We start from the raw sequence: 13,416 nt of genomic DNA, 5'->3' as shown, positions 1-13,416 counted from the left end.
AAATAATGCACTTGTGCTGATGTTGATGCGCCTAATGCACTCCCCCCGAAATCTATTTCATACACGAGAAGAAAAAACACGTGATTTTTACTTTTTTTATATAACAAAATTATCACTAAAATGTTGGAAAACAGAACCAAATCTAAATGTATCAACCCGCTCGAAAAATGAATCAATCCTAAGCGACGCGAATGCGCGAGAAACACTGCGCGTAGTAGGCGGAGTGCACAATATACACAATCAATGCATGTTTCGTACTTTTCTAACAGCTTTTCTGATTGGCTGCTTTGATATAAGAGTGTATGAATCACATATAAACATCTTCACAACCCAGCAAACACAAAACGTTTTCGACATCATTCGCAAGGTTGTCAGAAAACGTTTAAATGTCGGATTATATAAAGGGTACATTAATGGTATAAAACGTTTTCATAACATTAAATAACATTAAGTGATTTACTGCACAGCAAACACAAAATATTTTACAGAAAATATTTAAATGTCGGGCTATATAAAGGGTATAAAAACGTTTTAATAACATTCCAAAAACATTTTTGAAAACTTGTTACAAATCAATCTAAACAGAATGGTTTTTTCAGAGGATTTAACTGAAGAGCATTGTTTTCCGACCACCGAGTGTATTCAAATCATTTTGGAGAACAGCAACATCAGAATCATTGTTAATTGTGCGGGAAATAAAACTATCATCAGCATACTGATTAACTTTGGAATTTAAATGCAGATGAAGATCATTGGTGTAAATGTTAAAAAGAAGTGGCCCCAGATCAGAAATTAGATTCGATTAGATCAGAAAGTAGACAATAGACACGAGATAGAAGGTTTTTGGAATATTATGTGCTTGAACTGAATCTAATTTCTGATATTATTAAGGTGGCACGCAGGATCACTCATGGAAATTTTAGACATTGCTTTGTATCTTTAAAAGTAATGATGATAAGTACATAAAAGTATTTTTTGAAATTCGCGATATAGTAGGCATAATATAAATTTTATGGTAAACTAGTAAAATATGATTTAAATTTTTTTATATTCAACAGTTCCCACAGTAAACTTTATAAATATTATATCATATTGAAGATATACATTTTTCCTCCCCAAAAGACCTATTTTGTTGTGTTTTGGGGAAAAAAGATCAACATTTTCAATTGATCGTCGGCTTTTCATCCCAGCTACATACACATTAAGTACAGATCATCAGATTTATAAAGTTTACTTCGAGGACTGTTAAATATCAAAAATATCAATTTTTAATCATTTGCCATAAAATGTGTATTACATTGAGAATATCAAAAAATCAAAATTATTTGATATCAGAAGGACATCCTTCGTATTCAGAATGCAATTCGATATGTTTGATGTGCTCACATGTCCCACAAAAATGCTATCCAAACGCTCATACCCCATCCCTTAAACTTATTTCAGATATTACTAATATCGCCATAAAGCCACAATGTGAAGACTTGCGTAAGAGGAAGATCTCAATTTGTCTCGAGATTTTGGTCCGATGAACTAATATATCTTTTCCAAATAAAATTTATTTTTGTTCTGGTATTGACAGGCTAGGCTCAATTGATGCATGTGCTAAGCAGAGAAACAGAAACACGAAATATTAATATGTACATTAAATATTAACATGTACATTAACGCCTATATCAAAGGTTTTAGTGTAACACTTCTACATCTCCATTTTGACCATTTTGAAAAACAAATTGAGTTAAAGAATTCGGTCGATTCACAATACGATGCGCCTCCAGCGGTTGCCGGAGAGAGGACAAAATACGCAGTGCATCATGGGAAAAAAGTAGACATCCAGAGTCCGCGTAATACGAATACAAAACATAAACATTATGTCATTGTGTGTGTTTAAATGTCAATACAATACAGTGATATTACACACGAATGCACGCTAAAACAGAAATTATAGTAGATTCGTTTTCCTATAGAATACACGGAATCCTTCGTGGAACTGTTTTCATATTAAAGATGAATTTCACAGTTCTAGTCCAATAAGACAGCACTTACTGTGGACGTTTCGAAATCTGTCAGATTTCTTTATCAACACTGATGTTGTTGTGACGACCTTCTGTGTACAACTCGTTGTTGCTTAGCAACTTGGTTGCCAGTTGGTTTCTTCAGGAGATCGTCAAATACGTGAGTTAGGTTGTATTGCCCCTCGTCTCTGTTCATGGTGGTGCCCTGTTGTCTGATTTTCACCGATTCTTTGATCCATCGTTTGTATCTGTCTGCATCTTTGCCTAAAATCTTAGCCTCCTCCTAGTCAATGATGTGGTCTTTCTCGAGAACATGGTCTGTGATGGCTGATTTATTGGTAGCTGATTGAGATGCTTTTCTGTTTGCTCTTGTGCGAACATTAACACACGCCTTATCTGCCTCTGCCCTATAATGTTCTTCAAGTCGCTTACCGAATTTCCTCCCCGTCTTGCAAGGGATGGAATAAACAACTTATGTGGTGTTGAGCGGGTCCCTTTTATCTTTAGGGTGCAAACGTATTTGACGATCTCCTGAAGAAACCAACTGCCAACCAAGTTGCTAAGCAACAACGAGTTGTACACAGAAGGTAGTCACAACAACATCAGTGTTGATAAAGAAATCTGACAGATTTCGAAACGTCCACAGTAAGTGCTGTTTTATTGGACTAGAACTATGAAATTCGTCTTTATTTTCAATAACAGTCCTGAAGACCATGTTCAGTAATGTTTTCATATTTATTATAATCACACTCGTGGATAAATCCATTTATATTAGTCGAATTATTTCAAATCCTGAAGCAATCCTGTAAGTATTGGCAGCAAATGAATAAATAAGTATATTTATTGCAGAATTCTCAAATCTGTTAAATATTATAGACATGCATGAATTTATAATGATACCGTAAAACCCCGTCTACAAGCATATAGAGTGCTTCTGATAAAAGCTAAATTAATCCAGGTGCTATTATGGAATTTGAGCAAACAAATTACAGATCCAAGCATATACAAACAAGTATTATTGTAAGACCAATCTATTGTATTGGCATATTTACGCATTAATCGTATTAATTAAGCTTTCAACAAAAACACTGTATATGCTTGTAGACGGGGTTTTACGGTATGTTCTTTCCAACAATTTTTATTAGGCTAACATTTTGTAGTAAGTTAGTTTCACAACAACATAATATCTCTATTTTAACAGGGGCTGGTTCGATACAAATAGGAGAGAGATCAGATAATGGATAATATTCTTCATCATTTCACATAAACCGAGTTTGACTCACAAAACATGCGTCAATGGATTCCAACAATGGAAGTATACTATAATGTGAAGTATAGCCGAATATTTGTCCACTTCTTTTTCATATTGGAAATGAATTGTTAGAGCTAATGGCGTTTGATTCCCCATGTCTCTCCTTTACTCCAATGTTAACAAGGAATTGATCGACAATTGGCGATGATTTCTTTCTTTCCGACTCCACAGCTCTCTCAAATATCTGCTCAAATATAGATATATTCACATGTAACCATCTTCACAAGTTACCATGGTTATAAATACAAAATGATAAAATACAATAAATTTACCGATTATATAATTAGGAACAATTAAAAGCAACAATCAAACTAGCAATAAAATAATAATTATAATGATGATTATAATAAATGATGATAAATAACATTAGTGTGTGATGGTGTATGGGGGTGGGGTGAGTGGGGGTATGTAGATGTGTAGACGTTTACTAAAAGATATGGGATTAGGTGGCGCGGCGTATTATAGGCATATAAATGACATAATGAAAGACAGATTATTTTGCGCATTAGAATTTTTTTCACTTACAAAGAAAAAATCCCAAAACCGGAAATGTCGCAAAAATAATATAAAACACTACTGGAGTAAGCATTTACACATCACACAACAAACGAGCGTAGTGAAAAACTACTGGAGAAAATATTACACATTTTTTTAAAAACTTTTTTTAATCTACAGGTTGAAAGGGGATCATAAATATTCTTGAATATGAAAAAATACGATATTTGTGTGTGTCGGAGAGACCCACTGTAATTCCCATTCCAATTTGCAGCAAAAAAAGGGTTTTTTTCGTTTGAAGACATGGATTATTAGAAACAAAAAATAAATAAAATAAAAAACCGCATTTCGCATTGACTTTTTTGACCTGCTACAGGAAACAAACTTTTTTTTTTTGCCTTATACACATTGGTATTCCTGGAAGTGGAAAGACAACGCTGAACATTCAATTGGAGAGTGAGTTGGAGGGCAATGGTGGGAGCGGGAGAGCGAGAGGGCGAGGATAGAGGGAGAGGGGAGGGGAAGAGAGTGCGGGAGGGGAGATAGAGAAAGGGAGAGAGAGGAGAGATAAATAAAGAGGGGAGGAAGGTCAGAGAATGAGAGGGAGGGAAGAGAGAGAGAGAGAGAGAGAGGATGAAGAGTCAGAGGTAGAGGTCTTGTTCATTCTACCCTTTATCAATTCAAAAGCAAGCACTATAAACCTAAATAATCTTTTAAATACAAAGAAAATCACATAAGGTCATGTTGTAGCCATTTGGCCTTCATGTCCTTGATAAGTTCTATGTCAATTGCAGGTTTATTTACACAGCTTGAATAGGGAATGTTTGACAAATAACAAAAGATTATAGTTTGATATCATTTATTCTTTCAAACAATGAAGGTCAGATAGCAACATAATCATGTCATTGTTGATAACCAACTTTTGAATTTTTTCTGCCAATTATGGAAGCTTAAAGTATTACCGAGAAGTTTCGAAATTCACAAAATATCGAATAAAACGTTATCTGATCATTTCACTGCACGGTACAAGCGTTTTGAAGTTCTTTTTAATAGTGAAAGCAATCAATCAAACAAACAAACAAACAAACAAATGCCCAAGCAGCAGATCCTTACCCTAATCCTAAAGTACAAGATAAGCCTAAATCAGTAGTAAATACCTATGACCAATTATTTCTTGAATACTTCTCAAGTTCAAGTTTATTTCACCATCATCATAAGTAGGCCTATAGGACACATAAAATCTAAAATTCGTTTCATGTGCCTGCCTTTTTGGAAAAGTTAGGAGGGAGGGCTGCGTCGTTGTTGTTTTTGTTTTGTTTTTTGTTTTTGCTAAATTGACAAAATACAACAATTTTCACTTTTTCCATATAATGTAATGTGCGATTAGCTCCTCCCCCATGTCCGTGAATAACGACTGGTAAAGTAGAATACCAGTATTACTCAGAGCAATAGTACATTTTCGCGTTCAATAAAACGAGTAGATTGATTGAGTCATCGTCAATACACAGTGCTCCAGGCGCACTGGGGTTCGGGTCATGTTGAGAGGAAGGTGGTTTGTGCTCTCTGAGTATTTATAGGCGAATTTTGGAGAGAACTGAGGGGGTCACAGTCCCGGTCACAGTCCGTTAGAGACTTAGAGTCAGAATCGAGGCTGTGAGATGACTAATGTGTGATGAGACCAGTCAGCTAGTCGGATGTCGAACGTTAAACATATTTATAACAAGAATTTGTCTTTAAAAAAGACAAGTTCACGGATCAGGTGTATAGTACATGTACTTTGAGCTACTTTGATCTAACAAGTAACATTTAATATTCATATCTAACCTACTCTGCACTTATTTGACAATAAATAAGTGATATGAGGCTTAATAATGATACCTGCGTCTTGACTCTGGAAAACAATATTTTTTAAACCTCATTTTGCATTTAGTTTTTAAGCCACCTCGGAAGCCACCTACAGGATCTCATTTTGCATTTAGGTTTTTATTGCGTTGCAAAGTAGCAAAACTTTCTTTATATATGGCCCAATTCGTGCCTGGAAAAGGCTATCCCCTCTTACAACCTATCGACAGGTCTAAAATCTATAATGAGGTGTCGCCGGGTTTGCAAGAGATAATAATACCAAATCTAAACACCATGAAATTCACCACATCACGACCAAGCTCACATTGGGCGCCCCATTCCTTTTTTAAAGGAATTTTTATTAGCTCTTGCTAGATTTTTGTCAGGGTCGGTGATATTTGTCTTTGTCAATATTATACAGGTTTATACACATGGGTTATTACAAGAGTCAATAAACATTCAATTAACTATAGATAATGGACTTAGTTTTGTGCAATGTAGTTATATTGAACTTTATCTGAAGTAAATCACCTGCTACACAGTTTTCTATACAGAATGATGTTTACTTTGTGATGAGGCCTGACCTAACCCCTGCTAGTTTTATTTAACCAATCAGTTATGTATATTGTCAGCATGTGATGGCCATAAGCCAATTGCAAACATGTTTCTAAAAAAGGCTAAAAAAATCCTACGCTGGACAGACTCTTGGACAGGTTAAGTGTTAAATAGTAAGTTGTCAGTGGGGCAAGATTAGATAAAGGCATACAAACTAGGGTATGAGATATTAGGAATTATTTCCTAGCCTCTTATAACCACAGGGTAGTGTGCTATGTAGCTATTCAAGACACAGGATATGTAAGGGATAAACTGTGCATATGAGATATGGGTGCAAGTGGCATCATTTCACTGCCGTGAAAAAAAATAAATTTGTTTGAAATCGTATCAAACGTTTCTTTGAACTTTAACGGCTCTCATTGTTTTTTAATCATTTTACAACGTGGTGCATACCCCGGGTGCATACATATAATATTGTGTTCGAATCGAGGCTGTGAGACCAAGCAGCGAGTCGGATATCGAACGTAAACATAATTATTTTAAAAAACAAATCGTATCAACAGTTTTTAAACTTTTGATACGATTTGTTTTTTAAAATATGTTAAAATATGCTAAAATGGCTCACATTGTTTTTGAATCAACGCGGTGTATACATATAATATTGTGTCCAAATTTAGGCTTTATCATGTTATACATAACATTAAAAAACGGGGAAAGATCAAATAAAGGTATTCTATCGAGTACCTTTGTTTACAAAGCCATTTAAAATGACAACGACTACCACTTGCAAAGACATTATGATGGATAGATATCTTTATTATGTCAATTACGATATCGTTTGTATAAGATCGTTCTGCCATACCTAGATATTGTATCGATCAATTTTCCATGTACAGTCGTGTATTTATAGAAGATCGATATTATTTTACAGTCTTCATCCATCACTCATGAAAAATTGAGAATCGTACATGTTAGATCGGAATTCTTGTAATAGGCCTACTACAGACATTGATGATGCAATAAAGTGTTAATAACAGCCCGGCTAGCTCCACCCCACCTCCATTGGACTCGCAAACAACACCCAGCGAATCGCAACCAAATCCCAGTCAATACCAGCATTCCGACACAATTCCCAGACATTCCCAGACTTTTCCCACACATTGCCAGAGCTATTGCCAGAGCAAGCCAGAGGGGGCATAACGGGGGCATAATCTACGCATGCGTGTATTTTTATACGGAACCCGGAAGTATTTTGATCACTAACGTCCGCCATTTTATTTAGCTCGGAAGCGGAGCGTATATGCACTGTATGATATACGAATTTTTTTGAAAAGAAAGGACGGGAATGAACAGAACCTGCTAAAAGATCCAGAGGATAAAGTCTTTTAGTATTTTCATACCTTCTTAGGGGGGTTAAATTTATTTCTCAGAAGAAGAGATGAAAAAAATCCCTATAAAAGGGAAAGGTCCATTATCAATTTCTCGAAGTTGGACTAGGAAAAAGATGAGCCAATGGAGAAGTCTTTTTCAAATTCTCAGAAAAAGAGGGGGGCAGGTATTCAGGTTTACTGTGGTATAAATATACCTTTATATCCATCTCTTGATAGATATAAAAAGAATAAACCTTTTGGAAAAATTCAAATGAATTTTTTGAAAAGTCCATTTCAGATTTCTCGAATATGGATGTCTTTTTCAATTTCACCGAAAAGGAGGGGGGACTGGTAGTCAGGTTTATTTTGGTATAAACGTACCTTTATATCCATCTTTTGGAAAAATACAAATAAAATTAACCCTTTGGAAGAATAAAAAAAAATCCTATAAAAGGTGAAGTTCTTTTTCGATTTCTCGAATTTGGACACCACGAGGGGTAGGCCTATCGGGTTTTCTTTTTCAATTTCTCAGAAAAAGAAGGGGGGTAGGCGTGTAGGTTAATTATGTTATTAAAATATCTTTGTATTCACCGTTTGGAAAGGAAAAAAGATAAAATTAACCTTTTGGAAGATTAAAAGATCCCTGTGAAAGGGAAGGTCCTTTTCGATTTCTCGAATATGGGTAAAAGTGTGAGTAGGCCTATCCAATTGTCTTTTTCAATATCTCAGAAAAAAGAGGGGGGACTGGCGTAGGGGTTAATTGTGGTATTTGCATACCTTTGTATCTACCTTTTGGAAAGGTAAAAATAAAAATAAACCTTTTGGAAAAACAAGAAATCCCTATAAAAGGGAAAGGTCCGTTTTCGATATCTCAAATTTGGACCAGAAATAGGACATGCAAAAAGCAATTCCCTCCAATTTCAACCGTTGACATAGTTCTGATGTTCAGCAAGGCCGCAGGGCCGGCAGGCCTGAGGCCGGCGACTCCATACGACGACTAAACACTCCAAGTGAGTTCCAATATGAAAGCGCCCCGCAGGGCAAGAAAGCAAAGGTTGCAGCTCCCTTTTTCATTTTCTCAGAAAAAGATGGACGACAGGTAGACAGGTTGATTGTGGTATTTTCACACCTTTAATCTAGCCTTATGGATTATAAAAAAAATGCTCAATAAACACTACATGATTTTTGAGGAAAACTTGAAAAAAAAATTAAAAATTAGCTTAGATGTACTTTTAAGTACAGATATTGCATAAAACTGCTACAAAATTATCAAAACAGCAGGACAAAAAATATAAAACTTGGCACAGCCGGGAATTGAACCCAGGTCGAATGGGTGACAGGCGGAAGTGCTTACCACTCCACCACCAAACTCATTTTTTTTCTTCTTCTCTTTTCCCCTTCCTTCCTCCTTTTCCTTTCTCCTTCCCCCTTTTAGAGTCCTTTATGCCCCTTTTTTAGCTCAGTCGGTAGAGCATGGGACTCTTAATCCCAGGGTCGTGGGTTCGAGCCCCACGTTGGGCGACATATTTTTATTAACGTTTTGTTGTTGCTCTGCTCGTTGCATTATCATTTCTACTTCAATAAAGCTATTTGGTAACGGGTTAATTTGTAGCACAAAGTCAATATAATGACATTGTCCTTTTGCAAACTTGACACTTTGCCTTTACTGTATCACGTAACCTGCTCAGCGGGTCAGTTCCATACACAACATAGCAAGTTTGCAAAAAATTTCCAGATTTCCATTCATTTTACAAATGGTATCTACTCTTATCGTTTATCCATCAAAAGAAGCCACGACGGGATTAGATGAGATGAGATGAGAGGAGGTGAGATGATATGATATGAGATGAGATGACATGAGGTGAGATGAGATGAGGTGAGATGAGCTGAGATGAGATGAGATGAGATGAGATGAGATGAGATGAGATGAGATGAGATGAGATGAGATGAGATGAGGTGAGAGGAGATGAGGTGAGATGAGATGAGGTGAGGTGAGATGAGAGGAGATGAGGTGAGGTGAGATGAGATGAGGTGATGAGATGAGATGAGGTGAGGTGAGATGAGAGGAGATGAGGTGAGATGAGAGGAGGTGAGGTGAGATGAGAGGAGATGAGGTGAGATGAGATGAGAGGAGAGGAGGTGAGATGAGGTGAGGTGAGATAAGGTGAGTTGAGATGAGGTGAGATGAGAGGAGGTGAGGTGAGATGAGAGGAGGTGAGATGAGAGGAGATGAGAGGAGATGAGGTGAGATGAGATGAGAGGAGGTGAGATGAGAGGAGGTGAGATGAGAGGAGGTGAGATGAGAGGAGGTGAGATGAGGTGAGGTGGGAGGAGAGGAGATGAGATGAGAGGAGGTGAGATGAGAGGAGGTGAGATGAGGTGAGGTGGGAGGAGAGGAGATGAGATGAGGTGAGATGAAGTGAGGTGAGATGAGGTAAGATAAGATGAGGTGAGATGAGATGAGATGTGAGGAAGTGCAATGAGATGAGGTGAGGTGAGATATGGTGAGGTGAGATGAAATGAGGTGAAAGAGATGAGATACGATGAGGTAAGATGAGATGAGATGAGAGGGGTGAGATCAGATGAGGTGATAAAAAGCAAAAGTTTCACACAAAAACAAATGCAAACATAGGCTACAAACAACAAAAACTAAATTAATCATTCATTTTAGATACACAGCGCAAATATCCCCACTCCCCACCCCACAACCAACACCCGACACCCACAAACACCCCTACAAAAGAAAAGAATAAGCAAAAGAGTATAACATACCACCCAAAGTGGGGCTCGAACCCAGGACCGTGGGATTAAGAGTACCATGCTCTACCGACTTTATTCATAGCATCGTATCATATCTCATCTCATGAATGCCTATGGTGATAGTTGGTCGGCAGTTGCCATTGCAAGCAACATTTAATACAAAGTGATTGACTTACATGATATATGATTAGATTAATAGCGTGTGTATTTAAAAAAGGAAAGGCATTTGTAACGTATCAATTTGTAGCATGAAGACATTGATTTTTGCAAACTTGATACGTTGCGTTTGCTGTATCACGTAACAGTCCAGCGGGATCGCGGGATTAGTTCCAGACACACCCAGCAAGTTTGCAAAAATAAGTACGGAATTCTTGTTCTCTATTCACCAAAAGAAGCAATGAGATGAGATGAGGTGAACTGAGATGAGATGGGATGCGATGAGGTGGGATGTGATGAGATAAGATGAGATGTGATGGGATGTGATGAGATGAGATGAGATGTGATGAGATGAGATAGGATGGGGTGGGATGAGATGTGATGAGATGAGATGAGATGAGATGAGATGAGATGAGATGAGATGAGATGAGATAAGATGAGATAGGATGGGGTGGGATGAGATGAGATGAGATAGGATGGGGTGGGATGAGATGAGATGAGATGAGATGTGATGAGATGAGATGAGATAGGATGGGGTGGGATGAGATGTGATGGGATGAGATGAGATGAGATGTGATGAGATGAGATAGGATGGGGTGGGATTTTTTTCTCTTCTCATTGGTCAGGATATACTTTCATAAAATTACGGTAATTCATTATATATGTTCCACATAAAATCGGACCCGTTTGTCTGTACTCTGTTTGTATTGTTCCAGTCTTTAGTTATCATTATTATTATTATTTTGTTATATTAAAAATATGCTATTTGATAAATTTTGTCAGCTCGCTTGGCCTTGTATGCAGACTATCACTTTTGCATTTCATTGTTCTTGCTCTGCAGAACTATACACCATTTACCATGTTAATTTATCATTGCATTAAATATCTTGGTGTAGATTTAATTTACAAAATATTGCATTAAATAGTTATCTGCTATGTAAGTTATAACTTAGCTCATTATATAGACTCGTTGCAAGTGCACGTGCAATCATGTGCTGATGCTTTCACCCGGGCTAAATACATTTTTGTTTATTGTACCGTAATACTTATGCCATGCCTGAACTGTTTTATATTATAATGGGATTTTACAACCCCTTTACGCCTACTGTGTAGGTTTGGTTGTTATTTTCACCATCATTACTCATTGATTTATAATCATAATTGAAAGCTTAGCTCTTGTGATAATAAGTTTAATATACCTAAACCACAAGGCATATATCTTGCTATTGTATTTATTATTATTCTAAAAGTTTTGTTTATCATAATTATTTAATACTATAACTTTTGTAAAGGGTGCCACAACAACACGCTCTGCGTTCAGTGGCATCATTTTCACCATATTATACGATGTTTGTAAAAGCTTTTTTTTATATTGTAATTATTTAATGGATGGAATTTGATGAAATAAAACTGAACTGAAAACTGAACTGATGAGATGAGATGAGATGAGATAGGATGGGGTTGGATGAGATGAGATGAGATGTGATGAGATGAGATGAGATAGGATGGGGTGGGATGAGATAAGATGAGATAAATAACATGAGATGAGATGAAGAGAGACGAGATGAGATAAATGAGATGAGATGAACTATACACATGTCAGCCCGGCTAGCTCAGTCGGTAGAGCATGGGACTCTTAATCCCAGGGTCGTGGGTTCGAGCCCCACGTTGGGCGACTTTATTTTCAAGAACTTTTTGTTGTTACTCGGTTCGTTGCGTGTCATTTTTATTTTAATAAATAATTTGGTAACGAGTAAATTTGTAGTGCAAAGTCATTAAGAATAAGAATGACATTGTCCTTTTGCAAACTTGATATGTTGCGTTCACTGTATCACTTAAGGGCTGGGGTATGAACGTTTGGACAGTATTTATTTTGGGACATTAGAGCACATCAGACATATCGAATTGATATCAAATAATTTTGATTTTTTGAAATTCGCAATTTAATACACATTTTATGGCAAATCATTAAAATTGATATTTTTGATATTTAACAGTACTTGAAGTAAACTTTATAAATCTGATGATTTATACTTAAAGTGTATGTAGGTGGGATGAAAAGCCGACGATCAATTGAAAATTTTGACCTTTGGTATTGAAGATATGGATTTTTTCCCCAAAACACCAAAAAAATTAATTAGGTCTTTTTGGGGAAAAATCCATATCTTCAATATGAAAGGTCAAAATTTTCAATTGACCGTCGGCTTTTCCTCCTGCTACATACACTTTAAGAATATAACATTAGATTTATATAATTTACTTCGAGGACTGTTATATATCAAAAATTTGAAAAATGTCAAATTTTTATAATTTGTCATAAAATTTGTATTATATTGTGATTTTCAAAAAATGAAAATTATTTGATATCAGAAAGACATGCTTCGTATTCGATAGGTCTGAGGTGCTCTCATGTCCCACAAAAAATACTGTCGAAACGCAATAAACGCTCATTTTAGATCCCTTAACCATGTCCAGCGGGGTCAGTTCTAAACACAATATATGAAGTTTGCAAAAGTAAGTCACCGGATTCGATTTATTTTACAAATGTTATTTATTCTTATCGTTTATTCATCAAAAGAAGCCAAGACGAGATGAGATGATATGAGGTGAGATGAGATGAGATGAGATGAACTGCACACATGTCAGCCCGGCTAGCTCAGTCGGTAGAGCATGGGACTCTTAATCCCAGGTTCGTGGGTTCGAGCCCCACGTTGGGCGACTATTTAAATACATTTTTGGTTTGTCTTTTGTTACCGGTATATTACTTTAACAGTAATCATGGTGATTACAATTTTGTTTTCTGGTTGGTTTGCTCATTTGTCAGTTATTTGGATGCATGATAAATCTACACTCATATTTTAATTATAGAAACACATCTACAAGAAAGATAACAAACATAAAAAAGCGAAAGATA

At 36.4% G+C, this 13,416-nt stretch overlaps 3 non-coding genes across 3 annotated transcripts; all 3 read left to right on the top strand.

Annotated features, from left to right (window-relative positions):
- Nucleotides 1–9,031: 9,031 nt before the first annotated feature.
- On the top strand, nucleotides 9,032–9,107 carry Trnak-cuu (transfer RNA lysine (anticodon CUU)). The gene has a single exon. It is a non-coding gene; the product is annotated as a tRNA-Lys (tRNA).
- A 2,997-nt stretch (nucleotides 9,108–12,104) lies between these two features.
- Nucleotides 12,105–12,177, top strand: Trnak-cuu (transfer RNA lysine (anticodon CUU)). Its single transcript has one exon. It is a non-coding gene; the product is annotated as a tRNA-Lys (tRNA).
- A 970-nt stretch (nucleotides 12,178–13,147) lies between these two features.
- Nucleotides 13,148–13,220, top strand: Trnak-cuu (transfer RNA lysine (anticodon CUU)). The gene has a single exon. It is a non-coding gene; the product is annotated as a tRNA-Lys (tRNA).
- The last annotated feature ends 196 nt before the right edge of the window (nucleotides 13,221–13,416 follow it).

This window comes from Amphiura filiformis, chromosome 20, assembly GCF_039555335.1.
Source record: "Amphiura filiformis chromosome 20, Afil_fr2py, whole genome shotgun sequence".
NCBI lineage: Eukaryota > Metazoa > Echinodermata > Ophiuroidea > Amphilepidida > Amphiuridae > Amphiura > Amphiura filiformis.
This window is presented reverse-complemented; position numbering and strand designations above follow the sequence as displayed.